General features: G+C 44.5%; 3 non-coding genes across 3 annotated transcripts; 2 read left to right on the forward strand and 1 right to left on the reverse strand.

Annotated features, from left to right (window-relative positions):
• The first annotated feature begins 2,619 nt into the window (after positions 1-2,619).
• TRNAD-GUC (transfer RNA aspartic acid (anticodon GUC)) lies at positions 2,620-2,691 on the forward strand. The gene has a single exon. It is a non-coding gene; the product is annotated as a tRNA-Asp (tRNA).
• Positions 2,692-2,877: 186 nt separating this feature from the next.
• On the reverse strand, positions 2,878-2,949 carry TRNAD-GUC (transfer RNA aspartic acid (anticodon GUC)). Its single transcript has one exon. It is a non-coding gene; the product is annotated as a tRNA-Asp (tRNA).
• A 444-nt stretch (positions 2,950-3,393) lies between these two features.
• Positions 3,394-3,465, forward strand: TRNAW-CCA (transfer RNA tryptophan (anticodon CCA)). The gene has a single exon. It is a non-coding gene; the product is annotated as a tRNA-Trp (tRNA).
• Positions 3,466-10,890: the final 7,425 nt, after the last annotated feature.

The following is a 10,890-nucleotide window of genomic DNA, read 5'->3' on the forward strand; positions in this document are numbered from 1 at the left end:
TAGATCCCAGCCCTACTCCTGCTTATGGGCATAAAGGGCCTCCTGCAGATGGCTGTTGCTCCAGGGAGTGTGTCCCTAGTGGATGCTGAGTATAAAGTTGGTGCAATGATGAGGAAACCATGGAACAAGGTTGTCAGAACTGGACACATGGAATAGCTGTATGCAAATCCCAAGAAGAAGGCAGATGCTTCACAGACTTTGGAACACTGATGTTAGTCCCTAGTACCTGTTCTGCTTTGTGCTTACATGTCTTTCTGCCAAATCAACAGGGAATGCATTTGCTCTGTAACTGGAAGTCACTGCAGCCTTGTAATAGCCCACCCACTTCAAACCAGCACCTTTGCTGTGCTGACTCGTACCTCAACATCTCTTCTTGTTTCCCTTCTTAGACAGTTTTGAATAAGTCATATTCTTGGTTGGAGTACACAAGGATGTCTTTGAAAGACGTACTTCAGAAGTGCATGTAGGCCCCACTGAGAAAACAAAGGTGGTAATTGTTTTCACCACAGCAGGACAGTTGGTTAATCCTTCTTTAGGGGTGTTAAAGAATCACCATCACCAGCTCATGTCACAGCAGGTATTTTTGGTAGATACACTTGCTCTCCCTGCCAAATGGGTGGTGGGAGGAGGTTGTGCAAGAGCATGAGCCGGCATGTTGACTGGCACTTTTGGTTCAGGGTTGTCTTGTTTGGAAGAAGGTGTGGAGAATGTACAAGATGCTTGATGCCATCAGAAGTAGCTGTCCCCAAAATGGGAATGGGTGGGCAGCAGAGCAGTGAGTTAAGGCATGACAAAGGACTCTTGTTGCTAAAGTTACTTTTTTCTGACAAAAACACCCCAAAAACATCCACTGAGCTATTGAAAATGGTGTTTCAAGTGTGCAGCACTCCAATAGGCTTTCCCCATGTCTTCAGCAGGTCCAGAACTCCCAGACAGATCTGCTTTTGCCCTCGTGGACAAAGTGAAGAACTCAGTAAAACATCTAAACAACTTGTTGTGAGCCTGGCTCTGGTATTCTGAAAATGCTTAGCAATGTCATAAATTTCCAAGAGACATTATGGAGATAGTAGAAATCCTGTTCCAAGAGAAGACAGCCCAAGGAGAGGTCTGTGCAGGAACCCGAGACAAAACCAGCTCTGAGGCAAAGAGCAGCAGCAAAGGAAGGTTTGACTGCAGCAAGCACCACACAAGCCATCACATCTCGGCTACCTGACCACAGAGATCAAGGAACAGAAGGAACTGAGAAGTGACTGGCAAAATCTCTAAACTAGCGAAGTGTGAGGGGTCCCACAAAAGGCAAACAGGCAAGTTTGATCCACCAGAAAATCTCCCATCTTAAAGTTAATCATGAACATCTTTTGAATAACATTTGAACCTGCACAGCAAGTTTGGACCAGCCTAGCAACACTGTTTTTGACCCTGCTCCACGAGATTTACAGCCTATCACCTGATCACAGCCCTACCAGTTCATCTCATTAAACTACCTTTAAAGGAATTAAATTATTATGAGATTTTTTTATTTTTCACTTGTCAGGATAAAATTTGTATCTGTTGCATCCACTGAGAAACACAGTTACATTAAAATGCTGGGATGATTTTTAGAAAAGTTTCATTTACAGGTCACTTATATTTGGATGTCTACATGTAGATTGCTGTTTGTTCTTTAGCCAGGCTTGTCTGAAAAAGCTAAGCTGGGGTCCTTTTATCCAAAGAAATATCTCAAAAGAGAACACCAGTTGTTTCAATCACCCACTTATGTTTGGTGTTAATTCTTCATCTAACAAGCTAGTAAATTAAATATAGTTTCCTGTTTAATGTCACCGTGATGCAAACTTACAACCATGTTACTGCTGACCGGGTCAGTATCAAGCCATATGGTCAGTATGTGTCCTTCTGCCTTTTACTCTCAAATCTCAAAGTACATGGTTTCCATTTCTCTGGTTCCCTTTTTAGGTAGGTAAGAAGCAGGTGCTCGAATCCCTTCACCCCAAGGACTGCTGACTCCAGGGCTTCTCAGGTTCCCGTAAAAAGAAACTGTCTGCGTGAACGAGATGAAAAAATACAAAGACATCCGAGGTGCTGCTCTGCTCCTCACCGTCTCGAGCAGGGCAGCTCCCTCGCCCTGCAGCTTTCAGGGATCTGAGCACGCACCTCCCCAGATCGCTGCGCTGTGGGGCGGGAGGGCGGACAGGAGCGACGGGAGGGGCCCGCGATATCGCTCACTCCCCACGGCAGCACACAAAGTCCGGAAGGACGCGGAAAAACACGAGCCGTATGGAAGTCGTTCTCCTCCCTCCGCCCTCTTCCCACCGGCTCCCAGTGCTGGACAAAAAGCTGCGGTACGCCAGCAGCGCCCAGCACAGCCCCTTCCCTTTTCCGCGCCTGCAGCACACAACGCACGGCGTGAGGCTTCTGCACATCGTGCGCTGGGCTCGCCCCGTGTGCCGCTGCGTATCCGCAGCCTTCCCGAGGCCAGGGAGAGGGAAGGAGCGGCGGTGTGGGGGACTGGGGAACCCCTGTAGCCTCCCCGGGGCTCAGGGGAGCGTAGGGGCGGCCCAGATCGGCGGCAGAGGCCCCTTCCCGGGCAGCGGCTGCGCGGGGGCCGCGGCGCCCCCCGGCTCCTCGTTAGTATAGTGGTGAGTATCCCCGCCTGTCACGCGGGAGACCGGGGTTCGATTCCCCGACGGGGAGAAGTGCGAGCGCGCGCTTTTTGTTGCCTCCCCGCGTCAGCTTTGTTTTCCTGCCGCCCCCCTCAGCAGGAACTGCACCAGACCCAGCCGTTGCCCCCCCCCCCCTCCCCCGGGCGGCAAAAGGCGCCACTCCAGGGCGCCACGCCCTTCCGCTTGGGAGCGGCGGGGATAAAAATCTTCGTACGGCCTCCCCGTCGGGGAATCGAACCCCGGTCTCCCGCGTGACAGGCGGGGATACTCACCACTATACTAACGAGGAGCTGCCATGATAATCGGTTTTGCGGGGCTGCCTTTATGCATCAATGCACAGAGAGCCCTGTTGTGTGATAGTGCCAGAGAGGACTTGCAGCGGGAGGGGCTATCTCCAGGCGGCGGGAACAGGGACCCGTGAGCCTGCGTACGGCGGCAGTGCCGCGGGAGACGAGCTCGGGAGAGCAGGAGGCTCTTGCTGCTGGAGGCTGGTAGTGGGCGTGTGGACGGGAGGAGTTAACGCATTTGCGCGAAACGGCGGGAGACGAAGCAGTGGCGCCGGAGAGCGGCCGGTGTGCGCGGCTCCTGCGGTTTTAGTCGGTGCGGTTGCCTCAGCGGGCAAGAAGGGTCCTCAGCTACGTCGGCCCCCCGGCCTTGTCCGAAGTGGCTGGGGCTGTGCGGCCGGCGGCCTTTGTGGGCGAGTTGTAACACGCTGAAAGCTGATGCTCAGCAGGACCTCGTGGCGCAACGGTAGCGCGTCTGACTCCAGATCAGAAGGCTGCGTGTTCGAATCACGTCGGGGTCACTTGCTTTTGTTTGCCTTCCTTTGTTTCCTCCGCCGCCCGTTATTGACTTCATCTCGGAGGAAACGGAGGAACGTGAACTCTCTCTTTTTGTTTCTTTTTTTTCCTAAAGCTTATGGGCCGCGCTTTTTGCTTGAGCCTGAAAACGAAAGCAAAAATACAATACAAAACGCGGGCCGTCTGAAGAGCGGCACCGACGGGGCAGCCTGGGCAGAGAAACGCCAGAAACAGGTGTTTGGAAAGCATCTGCCGTTCAGATTTCAACAGCAGCGGTTTGTGGGAAGTGCTGGGACAAAAAGGTGTCATGAAGTGGGAAAGAAACGAGGACACCGCTTCCTTAACCCCCGGTTGGGGCCGCAGCTGGCGGCAGCGCACCACGGCGGGAGCGGCGGGCCTACCCGGAGGCTGGGGCGGGAAACGAGCGTGCGCGGACGTATATGGGAGTCACGGCGCAGGGTTACTGCTCCAGCAATGCAATAGTAAAGATCCCATTGGATAAAATAGACATGGCTTTGTATAGGATGTTTGTGTATGCAGGGCTTCCCAATATCACGCTTAAATACAGAAGGCAAGAACGCGTCGAAGATCCATTTGAAGTTTTACAAAGACAACCCGCTGTGTGGAAATAATGAAGAAAAAGTCAGAAAGATGTATAGAAAGAGTCGCTTTAAATTTTAAATAGGACAGAGGCCAGAAGAAATGACAGGGAGACCCTGTGTTGACTATTATAAGTTCACACGAAAAGGATCGAGAGGCAAGGGAAGCAAGTGGTCCAGGGAAGCCGAGAGCTGTAGATGCTCTGTTAAGAACCCTGATGGCGGAAAAAAACCCTCAGGAGGAGGGAGAGGGGACCCTGAGGAGGAAAGAGGGGGAAGCGGGGTGCCACGGGAGGTGCGTCAGAGGGTGATGGGTTTAGGCTGTGAAACAAGAGGTTTCTCAGAGTAGCCATTTCCACAAGCTGAGGTGCCAGAGGCAGAAAGGCACAGAAAATACTTAATTTTCATCTAGCTATAAGATAGCAAGTCCTAGAAGTAATACTTTGATGACTTATATGGACTGGAAAGTTTGACACCTTTTGAAATTTCATAAAGAGGGAAACAGAATAGTTTGTCAAGAGCCTGAATTTGAAGGACAGAGAGAAACATACCAGAGATAAGATTCTAAGTTTGTAAGGATTGATTATTAGTGTTGTGAACCATGGCAGAAAATGAGGAGAATACAAAAGTCTTAGAAATCAGAGTCAGCAGAGTCATCAAATTATGTGGTGGGTTTTTTTAAGATAAATACTGCTGGTTTTATGGGCTGATATTTGTGCCATATACCTTTAAAACCTTTCAAACACAGAAATGTTGCATCTTCCTCAAATGCTTCATTCCAGTGCTTTGCTATAAGGACTTTGCTTTGCAGTAAGGACTGTTATGAAGTGATTATGTGTAGTTTAACCCTGATGTCTCCTTTGATGTAACTTAAATCCAGTACTCATGCTATCACACCAGAGAACAGTATATTCCTTTTTATAGCTACCTCTTACATATTTGAAATTCGTTATGCCTCTCCATAGCTGTTCTAGAGTAATAGATCGTGTTTGCTGGGCCTCTGATCATTTGTATCACTTGCCTCTGGAGTCCTTCCAAATAAATTGCATTTTTAAGTGCCCAGAACTAGTCAAAGTATTTCAGCTGACTCAGATTTTTCCAGGTCTGAAGAGAACTGCCTCACATGCTGTGCTGACTGGACTTCCATTTATGTGGTTAGTCCTTTTCATTTTGGATGCATAATCTGTTGGATGTTTCCCTGGTCCCACAAAAATATCTTCTGTCTCTACCTTACCATCCTTCAGAGAGCTGGAGGTAATGGGTGTTTGCAACCTGCTTGCATTCCTGTACTGCTGCCAAAGCAGGTGCGCTGTTCTAAGGTTGTTTCCAGACAATATCTCTGGCTTGCAATAACGGCTTCATCTAATAATACTGAAGAATACTGACACAGGTTACCCAGAGAAGTGGTAGATGCCCCATCCCTGGAGACATTCAAGGCCAGCCTGGATAGGGCTCTGAGCACCCTGATCTAGTTGAAGATGTCCCTGCCCATTGCAGGGAGTTGGACTAGATGACCTTTGAAGGTCCCTTCCAACCCAAACTATTCTATAATTCTATGAAGTTTTCCAGATATGGTTTCACACCAAACCTAACGCAGTGGGAGTGCAGGTTGTCACAAAACGGTCAGTCTCACTCTGCCCTGTCCATCCCTGCCTGCGTGTTCCCCTTGTTCCACTTGGATCATGTCTTGCAATCACGCAGCAGCAGCAGCTGCTGGCTCCGCATGCAGACCTGGTGGCACAACTACTACCTCCAATACAAGGAAGGTGACAGAAGCACATGGCCTGAGGCAGGAGAGAAAGCAGGATCCTGCCTTTCAACAACAACCACAAGTACCAATGGTTTGGTTACATTTTTTTGTTGGTTGTTCATTGGAGAAAGAGCCCACTGTCCCTAAGTCAATACAATCTAGTGATGTTTAAAAATTAAATGAAATCATTAACTGTGCCTTAGCTATGTCCCTCTCGATTTCCTACCAGTAAAATGGGGGTAATCATTCTCTTTATTCTCACAGCTGTTTTGTCAAGTTGACTCCTTTAATTCCAAGGCACTCAAGTATGCTGGTGTTTGTTTCTCATCAGTATTTCTACAGTACATGTGCTTCCGTGCTTTTATCCCTTTCTAACTTCTGAATACTTCTCTTAACACAGACTTTTTTTCTTATTAAGTTATTAGTAGCTGTCAAGGTTTAAGGCAAGGCAGCAATAAACCATGGCAGATGCTCTCTTTTATCCCCTTTACCTTCTGCCACCCCTTCCATTAGATCAGAAAGATGATGAGAAAGATAAGGGGAAAGGAAGAGAGACTTAGACTTCAAGTTGGAGAGTTTTAAAGGGTTTTACTAATGCTACTAATAAATAGAGAATATATACAAAATATACAAAACCAATCTCAAGTGCTTGATGTGGAGTTGGCGTCACTCCAGCAGCAGCGGAGCTGGGTGTGCGGAGCTGGCGGCTCCAGCAGGTGCAGCTCAGGCCCCCAGAAGTCATGGGCTGGACTTCACAGCAAACCAGAACCTGTTTGCAGGGATGCAGGGCCTGAGGCCTGTAGATCACAGGCAGACGGGCAGGGTCCTCTCTAGATGCCGGCCATGGTCGACGAGTGCTTGACCCTTGTGATCACCCTCTTATATAGGGGGTATGATGATTATGGGATAGAATACTTCTGTTGGTCAGTTCTAGTCACCTTTTCCATCCACTCCTCCTCAAACACACCCCTCTCACAACGGAACATGGGAAAGCTTATCAGTCTTTCTTAACTACCATAGTAATAAATCTAAACATGAGCTTCTTCAGCATTCCGTTGGTCTCTTATCAGCACGGAGTACAGCCTCCTAGGAAAAATATGCAGGCTAAAACTCAGAAAAGTGCAGCCACCTAGAAGAACTTAGCTGAAAGAAAAATCATTAAAAGAGAACCGGTCTTGTTTTTAACAAAACCAGGACAGTAGCTAAAGACAGGTAGTAACTTAAATCCACATGAGGTTCAAAAGTCTTGGAGCTGAACTAATAGCTTAAATATGGTAAATACAGCTTCTGCACTATCTCTGCCTGTATATGATAAAAATAGATATCCGAATAGTTATTTGGAAATTATTAATTGTGGGAAACTTCCCTGTAAATTTTCCTTTTCACTTTGTTTCCATCAGTGTACTTAAGTAGGAACAGATACTTTTGTTTTCACTCCTCATTGCTACTGGCCTACACCTATCTCAATATCAGCAGTAAGAACAGTTACACCTCTCATTTGTACACATTTCTCTCCCTGCCTGGGGACCTTTGTACGGAGCACCCCAGCGCTGGGTGCCCCTGTATTCACAGCAAGGGTGACCACCCATCTGTTTACCACGTCAGGCAGTGCAGGTACAGCGGTCTGTGCTCCCCAGCACGTGCCAGCGAGCAGCCTGTCCCCCTGCTAAAACTGTGTCCAGTGGCAAATTCAGCAGATATAACAACTTCTACAACAGAATTGCCCCAGAAGTTATATGCCCATTATAGTAAGGCATGCTTTTTTTTTTTTTAATCCCTTTGGATTATACTTTAAAAAGACATTTCTGATAAGAAAGCTAGAGTTATTAAAAAGCCATCTAATTTTTCTAATTTAATCAAGATTGTAAATAAATGAATGATATTAGAAAGTACAGTTACGCTGCACCATAATGATTAGGCAACTGCTTATTTTATTTATAGTAATACTTTCCAGTTTCTGTTGCTTTTCTCAGAGGGAATATTATTTTCATTGTGAAACTCACTGTGCACCAAGACTGAATTAATACTTCATCTAAGTTTTTTACATTTTCTTTAGCTAAGATTTCTGTATCAGCTTAGTGTAAGACAACGGCATGTCTGTAGCACTACCTTAAGTGCCTTTGCCATGAAAAGGTTTATAGCCTTTGCGATTTTATTGTGTATTATGAGGCAAATGTTACACATGAATGCAAATTATACATCTAGACTTCATTATAGATTAAACCCTCCACTGAATTTAGAATACTTTTTTCCAGTGTAGTGCAACATAAACTGCCTGTCTCATTTGTATGGATGGAATTAGAAGTTTGGAATCATAAACTTGGGGAAACTCAGAGCCAGACATCTGAGATAATTTAGAAGGCATTCGGTGTTTTCATGTCAGATAAGACTGTATGACTGTTTCTCATGCTTAAGGAAAGCTAAAAATTCCAGACATTTGGGAGAGTCCTACAAAAGAAGGATTTTTGGCTTCTACTTTCAGCATCTTTTACATTTTAGGCAAGTTTTCAGCAGTTTTTCAACCACTGAAAATGGCCGTAGTCTCACACCATTTGCACTTTTTTTTGCTAAACTTGCCTTTTGTCAGCATTTATACTGAGAAGAGTTAAAATGCAACTGTTTTTCTTTTTCTACCTGTTTCTCAGGTAGAGTCAGGTATTCTGGTCTTTGAAAACTAGAACTTGCTGTTAGGGATAAACATTTAAGTACTGGAATGCTTCACAGAAGCCATGGTAAAACAACTCCAACCTTTAAGGCGCAAATCATCTAATAGGCCCACCTCATCAGGTTTTTTGTTGTTGGTTGTTCTTTTTTGCTGTTGTTTGTTTTTCCTGTAAAAACATTAGAAAGCTCTTTTGAGCTCATTCATAACAAACTCTTTCTCTTATCCCCTTTGATTGCTGTGTTAGGCTACAAAATGTAAGATTCCTTTCCTTCAAACCAAACAAACAATAAAGGTGAGATCCTTAGCTGTATTGAGGTCTGACTGTGATGATACTTGCAAGTTCCAGAGTTAATCATTATGTATGTGCTCATTTTGGCACTTTGTCATATTACTTTCCCTGTTTATACCTTTACTGGAGAATGCCTATTGCTCCTAGGGAGTGATGATAGAAAGTATAGAACCAGCGAATAAAGGGCAGTTTTGTGCCAAGGATTTTTATAGACTTGGCTTCCCAGAGAAATAGGATGCTTTGAAATAGGGTCACGCTAACATGTTATTTATTGCTTTTGTCACTTTGGAAGCAGCTAAAGGTGAGCCAATAAGAGTGTAACAATGTGTGTGTAACAACGTAACTGAGAAAATCATTCACACAAGATTATATTTCTATAGCTGGGGAAATAACTTTCTAAACATAAGTGGACTGTAAATATGAATTGTAAGTAATGTTAATCTGAGGCTGTGGCTCCACAACTGTACTGGATTTTGAATAAAATAGCCAAAACATAAGATGCTTAGTGTCTTCTCTCTTTATGCTTCTATGCCAGTTTTATCTGACAGAAAAAGACAAAAAAATACAGATCCAAGATAAAGCCAGTCAAGCCATCCATTTATTATGACCAAAGCTGAACTGGGAGTGTAACTTTGTAGTGATTTACTACTTCATACTATATTGATGTTGCATTTTTTTGTGCTACATTTAATACATTAAACCCAGACTTACCATCAACATATTTAGACCGAAAGGTGTAAACTGACTCAAACTCAACAGTTGTCACTCCTTTCACTCCTAAGGGTCACTCACAAGAAAAGCAAGCACCAGCTGTATTGCCTATTCCAAACAGTAGGATGAGTTACAAATGGCAGCTGCAGTCCTCTAAGATGCGGTGTCAGAAAACAATCTGAACAGGCCTGTAGTATCAGTATTGTCCGTGAGGATGTTAGATGGTGTCTGCATAATTTTTTTAGATTGTTTTTCCACTTCTAACCTTGATTAATATTTCCTGGACTCAGTTCCCCATTATACTGTTTTAAAACATTTTTTACTCTATATGAATCAAGCTTGTTATTTTTTACATTACTACGATATCTGAAGAATCTCTCTGCTGCTGCCCTTTTCAAGTATGCTGTGTCAGTCTGCAACTGGTTTTATATCTGAATATGATGCAAATTCTTAAGGTTGGGGGGGAAGGATCTGTTTTCCAAGGCACCTAGAGGCTTTTCAAAGTGAAACACACTATCCACACTTTAAATTATTACTGTCAAATTTGGAGAAGAATTTAATTTCCTTCAAGCATTTCTAGAACATTTGTCATGTGATCCCTATGTTCCAGGAAAGACTTTGTGTAAGATATGCTGGAAATAAATAGAACCATCTAATTTGTTCTATTCAGGCTTAAAAGCAAGTGATAATAGTCAATCGACGTTGTTATATGAATATTTGCTTTGTATGCATATGCTGTCAATGGAAGGAAGACGTTTCTACCCACTGTTCAGCTTCATTGTCTAGCAAACTGAAGAGATGAAGTATATACAACATCAATACTTGCAGATATAAAGAACTGCAGATGATGGCCACCTCATATCACTGCTTGCACTACAAGGTAAATTAAATTCCTCAAGCTAAGCTTCTCCTTTGTATTCATTACTTTCTTTAACCACACCAATTCCTCAGCTGGAAGCATAAGGCTTGTTGTGGGTGGGTCCTAGATTTGCCTCGAAATTACCTTCCACATAAATAACCCTCAGCATCTTCATCTAGCTGACACTGTGGCAACAACTAGGTAAACAGGAATGACAGCCACCATATTCAGAGATGGAGCAAATCAAAACACAGGAAATACTTTTCATCAACTGCAAGTTAAAACTCTTTTTGGAACATAAAGAGGAGTGGGAGCAAGCACTAACAATCCTGTTTCATGTGCATGATCGATCAGCAAATGAAATTCTCAGTTTTGGTTCTTATCTCTGATACTGCAATACAGTTCTCAAAAGCATAGGATAAATGGTCAGATCTAAATATTAAACTGTTCCCATGATAAAATACAGGAAAACTTACAGCACTGTATGTTCCCAGCAAGCATCATGTAAATACAGAGATATTTAACTCACTTATTTAAAGACTCGTGCAGTCTTATAC

This window comes from Patagioenas fasciata, chromosome 1 (assembly GCF_037038585.1).
Source record: "Patagioenas fasciata isolate bPatFas1 chromosome 1, bPatFas1.hap1, whole genome shotgun sequence".
NCBI lineage: Eukaryota > Metazoa > Chordata > Aves > Columbiformes > Columbidae > Patagioenas > Patagioenas fasciata.